Source organism: Adiantum capillus-veneris, chromosome 10 (genome assembly GCF_014529385.1).
Source record: "Adiantum capillus-veneris isolate H3 chromosome 10, ASM1452938v2, whole genome shotgun sequence".
In the NCBI taxonomy this organism is placed as follows: Eukaryota; Viridiplantae; Streptophyta; class Polypodiopsida; order Polypodiales; family Pteridaceae; genus Adiantum; species Adiantum capillus-veneris.
The window spans coordinates 93,301,542-93,314,951 of record NC_140940.1 but is presented as its reverse complement, the minus strand read 5'-3'; the positions used below and the strand labels follow the sequence as shown (position 1 = coordinate 93,314,951).

Sequence of the window (13,410 nt, the reverse complement as noted above, 5' to 3'; positions counted from 1 at the left end):
TAAGCAAATACTCTATTACGTCATTGAGGAAATGAGTTCCCCGATCACTGACAATCTCTATTGGCAGTCCATATCTCGTGAATACATACTCATATAAGAATGCAACAGTGGTTCTGGCATCATTCTTTTGAGTCGCTTTAGCCTCGGTCCACTTGGTCAAATAGTCCGTAGCTACAATGATATATTGAGCTTGGGTTCTATAAGCAGGTGGCTATATTGGTCCAACAAAATCTATACCCCATTTTTCGAAGGCTCTAGCCCCCATCATTGGTCTTAAGGGCATGTTGTCTACTCGTGTTGGCATTTTTGCTCGTTGACAAGCATCACATCTTCGAACATATTCTTTGGCATCTGCAAAAAGTTTTGGCCACCATATGCCTGCCATCAAGATTGCTCTTGCGGTGGTCTCACTAGAAAAGCGACCTTTAGCTAATCCCGCATGTGCTTGTTCTATAATCGGAATATACTGGTTTTTATTTGCACAATGACGCAAATGTTGTTGACGACATTTACTCATATCCTCAGGAAATGTTCGGCTCGATAAGTAAGTAACCAGATAATTACTCCACTTAGGAACATGTGACATTTGAAACAATGTTACATGAGGAATGGGTGGTTGTTTTTGACATTGAGGGTAATCTTTCACTAAAGATCTAACATCTCTCCTTATAGTCGGCCAAAATACTCCAAGTCTTAAGATTCATTGCATAGTTTGATCTTCCACAAAGTGAAGTCCTACTATGGTAACATGTGCTTGACTTAGGTATTGTTCCTTTTCTTCAAGGTTAATGCATAAAAGCAATATCCCATCTTGATTTCTTTTATATAGCCTTCCAGCTAGTAATTGATACATAGCCGATTGCTCGATTAAATCAATTGTGATAGGAAGTGGAGCTCCCCTTGGGCGCAGCTATGGCATTAGGAAAAGTTTGGACTCAAAAATGGGCCTTGTAAGAATTGTTGATGTGGCATAGCTTTCAAAAAGTGGGGATCGGTAAATTTTTTGCAAATAAGATCCAAACTTGTCGGAGGTTGGATATTTAGAATCTACTCTTCAAATGCTATCTATTGATGTATAGCATGCATGTATCGGACATTGCCTTCATGTAGATCTAGAAAAAGGTGATTTTAGATTACTGTAACGGTAACAAAACCTGGGTGATTGAAAAAAAATAGCATAACTTTCATAGAAGTCATCCAAACTTTTCGGACCTTGGCTCTTTAGAATCCATTTTTCAAGAACTTTCCAATGATAGGTCATATCATGGGGTTCTAAGCAATATTTAGAGGGGTCTACCGGGTTGCTTTCTTTTGTACAACTTTGATGATGTGGCACTCTTAAAAGGCCCAAAAATGAGTTCAAAATTTTCCTAATGCGTCCGCGCGCATGGCGCTGCTGTGGCGTGTCGGTGGTGGTTTTGGGCAAGGCTGGGCGGCGCCCTACGCCCGCGGAGTGTGAACCCGATGATGACGTGGTAGGCCCTTGCTAGAGGCGGGTCCCGCGGCTCTCAAAGGCCGAAAGTTTTGAGGAAAAGGGAGGGGGCAATAGCGATATCCCTATTGCCTTCCCCCCTCAGGTAAGGGATGAGCCCCACAACAGAGAGCGAGCGAGAGAATCCGGAGGCATCAAAATGGTATAAAGCAAAGCTAAAGCCGGCCAAGTTGAGGGCCAAGTGGACAAAGCCAGATGCAAGACCAAAAGGGGGGAGATCCGGCCGGCCAAGGTGGAAGGTGCAAAGGGCAAGTGTGCACACCATGTACATGTTTCCAAAAGCAAACTAGGCCAAGTGTTAACAATGCAATAAAATACTAAAAGAAGCTCTAAGTGAAGGCCACGGCAAGAGAAACTCACCTTTTTTTCTTTTTTTGGGCCTCTTAGAGGTACCCTATAAAAGGTTGTATATGTGAAAATTTAGGGGCTTTTTTGCCCGTGTGAGTAAGTGAAAGCTTGAAGCTTGTGTGATGCCAAGCTTTCCATTGAACCTGCATACATTAATTGTACTACCCTCTATGCAATAATACCAACCATTTTGCCCAATCTTGTGTGTTGCTTCTCCCCAACCCCCTCCTTTTCTCTCGCTCTTCGTGTATTGGTCATAGCTTGCAGAGGGTTTGCCTGCAGCTTGAAGGGTGCCATCAAGAGAGCAGATTAGGAGTGTTTTGTAAGTCGGGACGGGTGAGTTAAGCAGTGTGGGTGCATTTGTGTCGTGTGTGTTCTTTTGCAAGGAGTGAGGTAGTTGCTGTGTATGCTAAAGTGGAGTTGATAGTGACCTAGTAACAAGATAATTGAAAAACATGGGGGCATTATCATTATCACCTTCATGTGCAAAATCAAAGTTATCAATGTTCATTCCACTCTCTTGGTTATTGTCAGCCATGCTAATTAAACTTATGTATAGAATTAATTTGTGCTTTGGTACCCTCAAAAACCTTAGTCACTACTCTTCTTTACCTCTGAAAATTAGTTCTCAAGCAGCCACACCCCTAGTTCTCAAGCAGCCACACCCCTGGTTTAGAGACAGTCGATTGCAAAGACTAGTGGAGAGGGTCTAACATTGCTCGGTTGATTATAGTTCCTATTGAGCTTGCTAGTAGCTCAATAATGGTTAAGCCAAAGGCAAGCCCCAAGAGACTCCATTATTAAGACTCTAGTTTCCAACGTTGTACCTCAAACTAAGTCCTTATCAACCAGGATAATAGATCCTTGTCCCACTTACCCTATTGCAATGAATAGGTCCAACCTTTCATAGACAACTTAAGCACCTCTCTTCTTAAGCAAGAAAAGACAAAACAATAGCTCTGATACCTGTTAGGAAATATGATGTAGCTAAATAGATATTTGAGTGGATTACTTAATGGAGAGAGATAGATTTCACACACAAGAGATTATAGAGTAGAGAGAGAGAGAGAGAGAGAGAGAGAGAGAGAGAGAGAGAATACACACGATATATGTGGTTCACCCAATGTGGGCTACGTCCATGGGAAAGCAGCCACTCAATGGCTTGAGTACTTCAAAACAAGAAGTAGTTTACAAAGGGATTATACCCTTAATAGATCTCTCGCCTTGCTTCACTCTCACCACCTCACACCCACCTTGTTGCATCAACTTCACACTATGAAATGTGTGTAGAAATGGCTTCCTTTTATAGGCCAAAAGGGCTGCCCTCTCTCATCAGAGGCAGCCATGTGTAGCCGCCCTTGTGTAGATAAGTGCAAGTCAGACCCTCCAATCTGCCCATGTGTGGCCGCCCTTGAGAAGACAAGTCCGCTTTTGAATTCGGCCACCGGCCACCGGCCACCACTCGCCATTGACTACTGGCCACCCGACCAACTGACCGCTCATTTTCCAACCACTTTCTGACCGCCGTTCAGCCATAATATTCCCGCGAAAAGGAATATTCCGACAAAGCCAAATTGGCCGTGAAAATTTTGTTTTTCGGTGAGTGATTTTCCTTCACGCCTGCACGATGGCTTCTCCTCATAATGGGGGCCTGTGCATTTTTACCGCAGAAAATTACAAGGGGTAAATCAGGCTCCATACTTAACAATCTCCCACTTGGAGACTGATCTCCAAACCAAACCTGTGTGACTGCTTTCCATGCTGGATTCTTATCCTTGAATGCCGATTGAAGATGAGCAAAAGCTCAACTTCTCCTTGTTGACCACCTTTGTAAACATGTCTGCAGGAATTTCACTTGTATGCACCTTTAGTTATCCCTCTTCCAAAAGAGTGCGTATGAAGTGCTATCTCACCTCAATGTGCTTTGTCATTGAATGAAAGGTTGAGTTCTTTGCAAGATGGATAGCACTTTGGCTATCATTGTACAAGACACAATTGTCTTGTTTAAATCCAAGCTCTTCTAAGAATCTGTGAAGCCACATAATTTCTTTGCTTTCCTCTGTATTGCTACATACTCTGCTTCCGTGGTAGCAAGTGAGACCACTTTCTGCAGCTTTGAAGCCCAACTTACTGATGTGCCTCCAACCATGAAGACATAGCCAGTAGTGCTCCTTTGAGTATCTTTGTCACCTACCATATCTTCATCAGCATACCCTTCTAGAAAAATATCAGTTCCTCCAAAATATAAAGCATTTTTTGTTTTCCCTTTTAGATACCTAAGTATCCACTTCACAGCTTGCCAGTGTTCTTTACCTGGGTTGTCCATGAACCTACTCACAACTCCCACTGCATGTGCAATATCTGGCCTTGTCTAGACCATAGCATACATTAGAGAACCTACTGCTGCAGCATATGGAACTTTAGACTTATAAGCTATCTCCTCTTGTGTCTTTGAACACATATCCTTCGTTAGTTTAAAGTGACTAGCCAAAGGTGTAGAAACTGGTTTTGCATTTTTCATTGCAAACCTTTCTAGTACCTTCTTGATGTAATCCTCTTGAGATAGCTGTATTGTCTTCTTCGTCCTGTCCCTTGAAATTGTCATGCACATTGCACTGAGGACCACCCACTATAGAGAGCACAACACATTATCCGCGCTACAGGTGCTCTCATTTTTGCGATCACGGTGGGACCTCAAGTGAAATCTCACTCTGTGAGGTGCAAATATTGAAGCTAGTTGGGTCTATCTAGCTTCGCCTACCTTGCCTTGCACTGTTCTCCTCTCGCCTGATCCAACTGGTCTAGTCCTCTGTTGCCCTAGTCATCTCTCGCCCTGGTCCAACCTGTCCTCGTCCCTGGTCTAGACCTCCTCGACCCTGGTCTAGTCCTCCTCGTCCTTGGTCTACTAGTCCTCCTCGTCCCTGGTCCCCAGCCTGGTCTAGTCACTTGCATGGTCTAGTAGAGTCTAGACCAGTCTTCAGCTAATTCAAGGTTTTGTTTGCCCAATGCTTGGTTGGGTTGGTGGTCCCTGCATGACCCATACAAGGCGGTCAGTCGAGTGTCAAAGCGCACTCCTGAGTCCTCTGAAGTACTACAACAGAAGACGACCATTGTAACGTGTTAGAAGTCCATCAACCTCATCACCCATACCTCCACATACGACATCACCCATTCCTCCCTCCGGTTCCACATCTTCCAGATCACATTCTCCAGTAAAGCTCTCTCCTATTCTGCTATAGCAGGCTACAAAGCAACAGGCTCAGCAAGGGGCCATGGAGCCGTTGGCTAGTGTTTTGGCTAAGGTAAACATCAAGTTCCCTACATTCAAAATACTCTCCTTAGAAGATGCTGACGACCATGCAAGGAGGTTTGTATCTCTCTATAGGGGTCGTGGTCTTAATAGGGAAGATGCTTATTTGGTACTCTTTCCATCCACCTTGGATGGCTTAGCAGACAAATGGTACAGCCAGTTTGCAGAGAACCATTTTGCAACTTGGGCGACCTTAAGACAATAGTTCTGTGCACCTTTCAGGCCAGGTGACTACCAGGAGAAGGTGTTGGATGAGTTGGCCGACATGGTGCTCCAGCCAGAGGAGACTTTTGTAGAACTTATGATGAAAACCAAGTCTCTGGTTGCCAAGCTTCCCCAGCAACCAGGTGAATTTATGGTTAAGAAATGGGTAGAGAAGGCGCTTCCCAAAACTTCTCAGCAAAAACTACAAGAGAGTCTCCAACCCGATGCCACTCTGGAGGAGTTCATTGCAGCTGCTACGAGGATAGAGGGGGCTAGGAAGCTGTTCTCAAACCCCCCTCACATAGAGACCCCCTCTGTATTTTTGGAAAGTCCTTCTGATCCTTTAACTTCTTTACACAAGGAACTGGAAGCCCTAAAGTTACAGCGAGCTCTTCAAGAGGAGAGGTCCTTCTCTCTTAGATAGGAGACGCCTCCACATCATGAGGCATTGGAACAGATCAAGCGCGAGCTAGAAGAGCTCAAGGGTCAGCAAGAGACTAAGGCTACGGTTTGGTGTAGCTCATGCCGCTCTCTAGGGCACCCTCCACAGGAATGCCCCCTTTGGGTTTACTGCCACTTCTCTGAGAAATCTGGACATGAGGACAAGGATTGTTACTACCTCAAGGGATTGCGACAAATACAGCAAAGTCTTGGTCCTTCTCTTCAGCAAGGGCCATCACCTGCATCCAACATGGTTTCTCCCTGTGGCCATCCACACCATATGCCACGTTTGCTGACAGCCCCTATTATGCAAGGTATGCATAGCACTTTTCCCTCTCAGAGCTTTTATCATACCCATGCTCCCTCATCACCTCAAAGCTTCTATGCCTCCACCTCCAACTCAATGCACCAGGAGCAAGGACCACCTAGCCCTTCGATTCGCCCTTTGAATCGGCCCATTTTGTGCTATAGATGCGAGGAATATGGGCATTACCAAAGCAAATTCCCCCTGCCAGAAGGGTCCCCTCCATGCCATCATTGCCCTGACACGAAGGATCACTACAGTAAGGATTGCCCTAAACTTTGTGCATCCACGGCTTTGAACTCAATTCAAATCCAGAATGAGTTTGCCTTTCCCAAGCTCAATTTGATAGCAGTGAGCACAGTTTCTCACACGCCCCCTTCTACCCACGTGGTTACCCCTCTAAATAAGCCGCAACAGTTGGCAGAGGAGCCATCGGGCATCCTCACCCGAGCCTAGAGAGCCGCTCTCGGTCTTAGCATTCCATCAAGTTCAACTCCCCCATACATTCTCACACCTGCGTGCCCCCAGTGCCATGAAGGAATCAAAATCCTTGCTCTCGGATATTGATGAAGCTTTCTTGGAAGCAGTTTCCGATCTATAGAAGATCAAGGTACCAGAGGAACAACAACAGGTAGAAAAAGAGAAGCTTACAACAGAGTCAGTCTTGAAGAACATGTTCCAACAAGTGTCCCTCTATGACATGCTGCGACTAGATGCAAAGTTTAGAAGTGACACCTGTGCTGTTATTCAATCACTTTATCCTGGAGCAGATCCTAGTGGCAGGCACCTCCCAGTGCGACCATCAGAGTCCTATATGATATCCAATCCTGCTGCTCCACTCACTGATTATAGAAGCCCTCGCCTGACAGCGTCCATTTTGGGTAGGCAATTCTCAAGAGTGATAATGGATGGTGGATCTGGCATCAACATGATGCCCAAGTTCACTATGTTAGCTCTAGGTCTACAGCCTACTCGCCCTACTCCCTTCACAGTTACATTGGCCGACCAACAGACAGTCTACCCAGTGGGCATAGTGGAAAATGTGCCCCGACAGGTACAAGACTTTACTTTTAACTTGGATTTTGTTGTGGTTCGTCTTCCCCAGGTTGAGGGCGGATTTCTTTTGCTCATTGGAAGACCATGGCTGTGACACACTAAAGCACTTCATGATTGGGGAAACGACGCAATGTGGATACATACTTCTGGCTCCTTGATGCAACCCATTCTCTTAGAAGGTGGTATGGATCCCGTGGTGCAGCAAGTTTCTTTGTCAATGGAAACCAAACCTGAACAAGAACAGCCTACTACACCTGAAGGGTTAGATGAAGATCTGCTCGAGTGGTTGGAGGCTACCAAATCTATGCCTTGTTATGGAGTCTCTATTCACTCTTTGCCTAAAGATACACCCTCTTCAAATGTTTCCACAATCACTAAACCTAATGTGCCAGCTCAAGAGTTGAAGGTCACAGAAGATACTCCTGATGCGCTCTCGGTGAAAGCCCTCTTGATGAAAGCCGTTGAATTTGGAAAGCCTATGAAAAAGTATATAAGCGGGAAGAAATCTCCCCTACAGGAGTTCACCACCCCTCAAACATCAACCCCTATGGTGTCTGCTTCTCCGACCAGAACAAAGCTCTCTTCTGCGTCTAGCAAACTCCCTTCACAGAGCCCATCCTGCAAGGTGAATTCCAAGATCATGATATCTGTCTTGGTCATAATAGTTCGGTGCTTCTTATTTGTCCCTCGCCCCCTACTCCCCTTTCCCCCTCGCCTCGCCCTAGCCCTTCCCCCTCACCCCCTTGCCCTTGCCTTCACCCTAGTCCCTCCCCCTCTCCCCCTCGCCCTCGCCCTACCCTCCCCGTCACCCCCTCTCCCCTACCCACCCCCTCTCACCCCTACCCTCCCTTGCCCACCCCCTCGCTCCTACCCACCCCCTCTCGCCCCTACCCTCCCCCTCACATTCCCTCGTCCCTACCCAGCCCCCCCTCGCCCCTACCCTCCCCCTTACAATCCCTCGCCCCTACCCACCCCCTCTCACCCCTACCCTCCCTTGCCCACCCCTCGCCCCTACCCACCCCCTCTCGCCCCTACCCTCCCCCTTACATTCCCTCGTCCCTGCCCAGCCCCCCCTCGCCCCTACCCTCACCCTTACAATCCCTCGCCCCTACCCACCCCCTCTCTCCCTTACCCACCCCCTCACCTTCCACTCGCCCCTACCCACCCCTTCTTGCCCCTACCCAGTAACCCTCACCCCTACCCTCCCCCTCACCTTTCCCTCGGCCCTACCCACCCCCTCTCGTCCCTACCCTCCCCTCACATTCCCTCGCCCCTACCCAGCCACCTCCTAGCCCCTACCCAGTCACCCCTCACCACTAACAGAGATCCATGCATGCACGGGTGGACTACTGTACATCGGTCTGGCAATGTACTCTAATGGCAATGTACTCTAATGGCAATGTACTCTAACTGACTTTTGACTGTGTAGCATCATCGCAAACAACACATAGACAACCAATCCTTTGCCCATACAAACCCATGCTCTTAGCGAATGATTGTGCACAGGCTAGCTGGTGACCATCCACTAGAAAAATCATGATAGCTTGGTTGCTCTCTGGGTGTCTCCGCTAGCAAAGCCTTGGTATGCCATGCTCTTTTTCCTTGCAAAGTTCTAGTGTAGGATCCACTCCAGTTGGATTATGAGCACATGCTTGCAACTATATTACAGAATTATTGGGAGCTTTCTTCAGAGCTTCCTTCAATCCTTCAAAGTCCAATCCTCGTGTGCTAGCTAAGTAATATCTGTAGGTATGTTGATTCACATTTGCATCTCTAAAGATGTTGTGATGATTGGACCATGTTGGCACGGGTAAGTAAGCCTGTGACTCAGGTCGGAACCTTTTTATGAATTCTGCAAAGAGGCGGACAATACCTGTCCCAGAAAGTGCCTGAACTGATGCCACTTTCTTGTCTTTCAACACTTGTGCATCCTCACCATATGCCAGGTCCACAGGCAATTTTTCTCTCACCCCGCAATTCAGCCCACTAGCATGTGGCTATCGAGCATTCATCTGGTGGCCATCCTGTTGTTGTGATAGCTTTTCGTTCTGCCATCATGATAGATCTTAACCATATTTGTGTTGTTACTACACCTTATGGTCATTCCCCTTTTTGAAAATAGTGTTGTGAAGAAAGTGCTGCAAGGTTCATTTGCAAGTATGGACCAAGTCATTTTCCTCTCACCATGGTTAGGGATGATAAAGATATCCTGGATCCAAACTGAAAATATCTCTTTGCAGTGGAGCCTCATTCTATTTTGCTAATTGGGATTCTTTGACTAGGCAATCATACCGGGTTCTTGCATATTCAAAGGCTTAAGGCGTTTGCAAGCAGTGCACTGTTTTTAACTCCACTTTTTGAGGCATTTTTTTAAGTATTTCCTCTCACCGAGACGGTGAGCGGTCTTGTGGCGAGCAACCTGTAGGCAGGCTACAGTGTCACTTTCACAGGACACAGTTAGTACAGTTGGTCTAGGATGGTTCACAATGGAGGGACCCTCTGGGTTGGGGAGTGACACGTGGCAGGGTACCGATGGTGGTCTAGTGGACATCATGGCCAGGTCACCACATGGCTGACATTTATGAGCCGTTGCTGGCTCTTTATGGTGGTACATATGAGTAGTAGCGGTTAGCCATCGATATTATCTTCTTCACCTCTGGTCCAGCATCGTCGTCGAGAGCAGTGAGTCTATACACAGAGCACACTCATTCACCATCCTTGCACATCTGATGCCTCGACACCCCATTGTACCTGAGAGTCCTGGACTAGACCTGAGTGTGCTGCCACACCAAAGTCTGTATCAGTTCTTTGAGATAGTCGAGTCATTTGTTGTGATCTACGGTTGTTGTTCTGTGTTGTTGTTGTGTCTTTGTGAGCTCATTTTTTGTCTATTGTTTCCCTTCTTTTCAGTCTGTTTGAGTGAGATTGTCACGCACATTGCACTGAGGACCACCCACTGTAGAGAGCACGACACATTATTCGCGCTACAAAATGTACCTTTGCCGACAATCTCACAAACTTCATCATCTCCCAAGTATACATACTCAAAATTACCTTTGGTGTAATTTTGGAAATGTTGCTTGTGTGGTGTCGCATGGAATGAAGCCCTAGAATCTACTATCGAGGAATTAGACACATTGTCTAATGAGAGAATTAGAGCATCTTGCTCTACTTTACCTGCCGCATTGGCCTCCGATGGTGGCTTGTTGTCTTGAGACTCAGTCTCCTTCTTCTTCTTGGACCAGCAATCCTTCTTGACGTGGCCCTTCTTGCTGCAGTTCCAACATTCAATAACTAACTTTGTGCGTGACTTGCTCCGTCTTGAGCGATCACGACCCTTTTGGTTTTTGAACCTCTCCTTAGGCCTTCCTCTTGTTTCCACTGACAGTGCAGCACTTGATGATTCTCATGTGCTTATCCTTTGTATTTCCTCGCTTAGGAGAACACGCACAACATCATCAAACTTAAGAGTATTTGTGCCAGAATAGAATTACTTACAGCCATCACAAGGCTGTCCCAACTATCCGGTAGAGATGATGGTATAAGGAGAGCTTGCACTTCGTCTCATCAAAATTGATTTTCACTGATCGAAGTTGAATTATATTTGTGTTAAAGTCATTTAGGTGTTCTACAACTGAACCATTCTCTGCCATCTTTAGATTGAATAAGCACTTCATAAGAAATACCTTATTGGATGCCGATGGTTTCTCGTAGAAGTCGTCAAGTGACTTCATCAAGTCCTCCGTGGTCTTCATCTCCGAAACATTGAAGGCCACCGTTGACGCCAAGCTTAACCGGATTATTCCCAGTTCCTTTTGATCAAGGACAATCCATGATTCATCTGCCATTGTTGCTTGCTTCTTCGCAAGACCGCCTAGTGGCAAATAGAGGTACTTCTGGTAGAGATAGTCTTCAATCTGCATATTCCAATGTTGGTAGTTTTTGCCGTTGAACTCCTCAATCTTGAGCTTCCCTTCCTCCGTTATAACTCCCACTCAATTCAAGGAATCATTTCCTTGAGATAATTTAGCTATACGCAAACCTTGCTCTGATACGAGTTGTTAGGAAATATGACATAGCTAAATAGATATTTGAGTAGATTACTTAATGGAGAGAGATAGATTTCACATAAGAGATTATAGAGTAGAGAGAGAGAGAGAATACACACGATATACATGGTTCACTCAATGTGGGCTATGTCCACAGGAAAGCAGCAACTCAATGGCTTTAGTACTTCAAAACAAGAAGTAGTTTACAAAGAGATTATACCCTTAATAGATCCCACCTTGCTTTTCTCTAACCACCTCACACCCACCTTGTTGCATCAACTTCACACTATGAAATGTGTGTAGAAATGGCCTCCTTTTATAGTCCAAAAGGGCTGTCCTCTCTCATGAGAGGCAGCCATGTGTAGCCGCCCTTGTCTAGATAAGTCCAAATCGGACCCTCCAATCTGCCCATGTGTGGCCGCCCTTGAGAAGATAAGTCCGCTTTTGAATTCATCCACCGGCCACCGGCCATTGACTTCCGATCACTGGCCACCCGGCCAACCGACCACTGGCCACCCGGCCAACCGATCGATCATTTTCCGACCACTTTCCGTCTTGGAGAACATAGAGGGTGAACTTAATTAGTGGTAGCAACATAACCACGATACTTAATTAAGTTGGCATGAACAATACTTTTTCAAGAGAAAGTATTAGAGAACATGACAACAGTTAAGGACCGGATTTACTTGGAGCCGGTCCCCACTTCAAAAGGCTTTAGTATTATAGATTCTCCCATCAAGAAAGACTTGGTACAATACAATCTTTGTGTTCCTTGTGACCTTGGTGATGCTATGAAGATGGAAAGCTTCATACATTACGAGCATAACATAAACTTTGTAAAAGCCTTAACCACCCCCGGCCTCAGTCTCAAGGCCTCAAACATCTTTGAAGGTGGAGAGAGCTAGCGGGAAATGAGGGTAGGGAAGAGGAAGAAGAACCATTCATAGGAAAAAGAAATAGTTCCTCACTTATCATCACTCTTCTTACTTAGCACTAGGTTGGTAACCTAACAAGACATAAAAGTGTCCTTTCAGGGTTTTGAAAAAAACCTCCAAAACCATAGTAGATCCACTCATTTTGTAAAATCCTTTCATGAGGTTATAGTTCAAGGCCTACTACACATGGAAAAAATAAGAAACTTTTAAAATTTCTCATCTTTTGGTCACACCAAGCCTCCAAAGTTGATGCACCAGTACATTTTCATCAAAACAATCATTTCTTACGTTTTGTTGCATAAAAATCAAATTAGGGATTTTTGTAGGACTTGAGATAAATTCCCTAGTTAACTTCAATGGGTTGGTGATCAGAACATATGATTGCTTCTCACTCACTATTTTTTGTTTTGCCAAAAGAAATAGGTACAAAAAAGTTGAATTTTTACCATTCTGTAAACCTATCATCAAAGTTTCTATAGCCACGCTCAATACAAATAATATATGCATGTTTTCTTAGTTCCCTATTGTCCTTTAGGTTCATAAGGAGCCATGGAGCATGTCAAAAGAATAATACATCTCTTACCAAGGGGAATCTTGGGGGACAAAGATGAAGTACTAAATACAGCAAACATGAAAAAACTGGGTTCAACATTATGAGTTGTAGAATCCCATAGAAACTATTCAATATCTAGCCAAATTTGATCCTTATGACTAGATGTGGTTACTACCTACAAAATTCATGTAGTCGTCACAAGAAACTAACAATATTGAAAAAGCTATACTTGATATACTAGAATGTTTTGTTTTCTTCTATAATTGAAAAAATCAACCATCGTTTTCTACTATGCAAAATAGGGTATTAGGTGCCCCAAAACTCAAGGATTATTAGCTTTATGTTACAATATGCGACATAGAAAATCAAAACTGCATTTGGATATCATGAAAGCCACCAAAAAAATCATAGAAGAGCTAAAATTAGCTAAAAAACAGGATTTGACAATTTTTGTAATTTGGTCATAACTTACAACTTTGACATTTATTTCTCCTTAGAAGCATCAGGACATGTTGAGGACTACTAAAGATAGTTCTCTAGCATTATAGACCTCACAAACATGAATTCTAGAGTGGTATAGTTGCAAAAAGTTGAAAAAAGCCAAAAACAGGACCCGTTTTTTCACACAGTTTAGGTTGTGAAATGTTGTGCAAGGACAAGGTTAAAGATGGAATTGATATTCCAAAAAAATGTCGAGTTTTTTTCAGATCATGAGACA

General features: G+C 44.8%; 1 pseudogene; it reads right to left on the bottom strand.

Moving 5' to 3' along the window:
* Positions 1–8,458: 8,458 nt before the first annotated feature.
* LOC147449250 (aspartate aminotransferase, mitochondrial pseudogene) lies at positions 8,459–10,341 on the bottom strand (annotated as a pseudogene).
* Between the last annotated feature and the right edge of the window lie 3,069 nt (positions 10,342–13,410).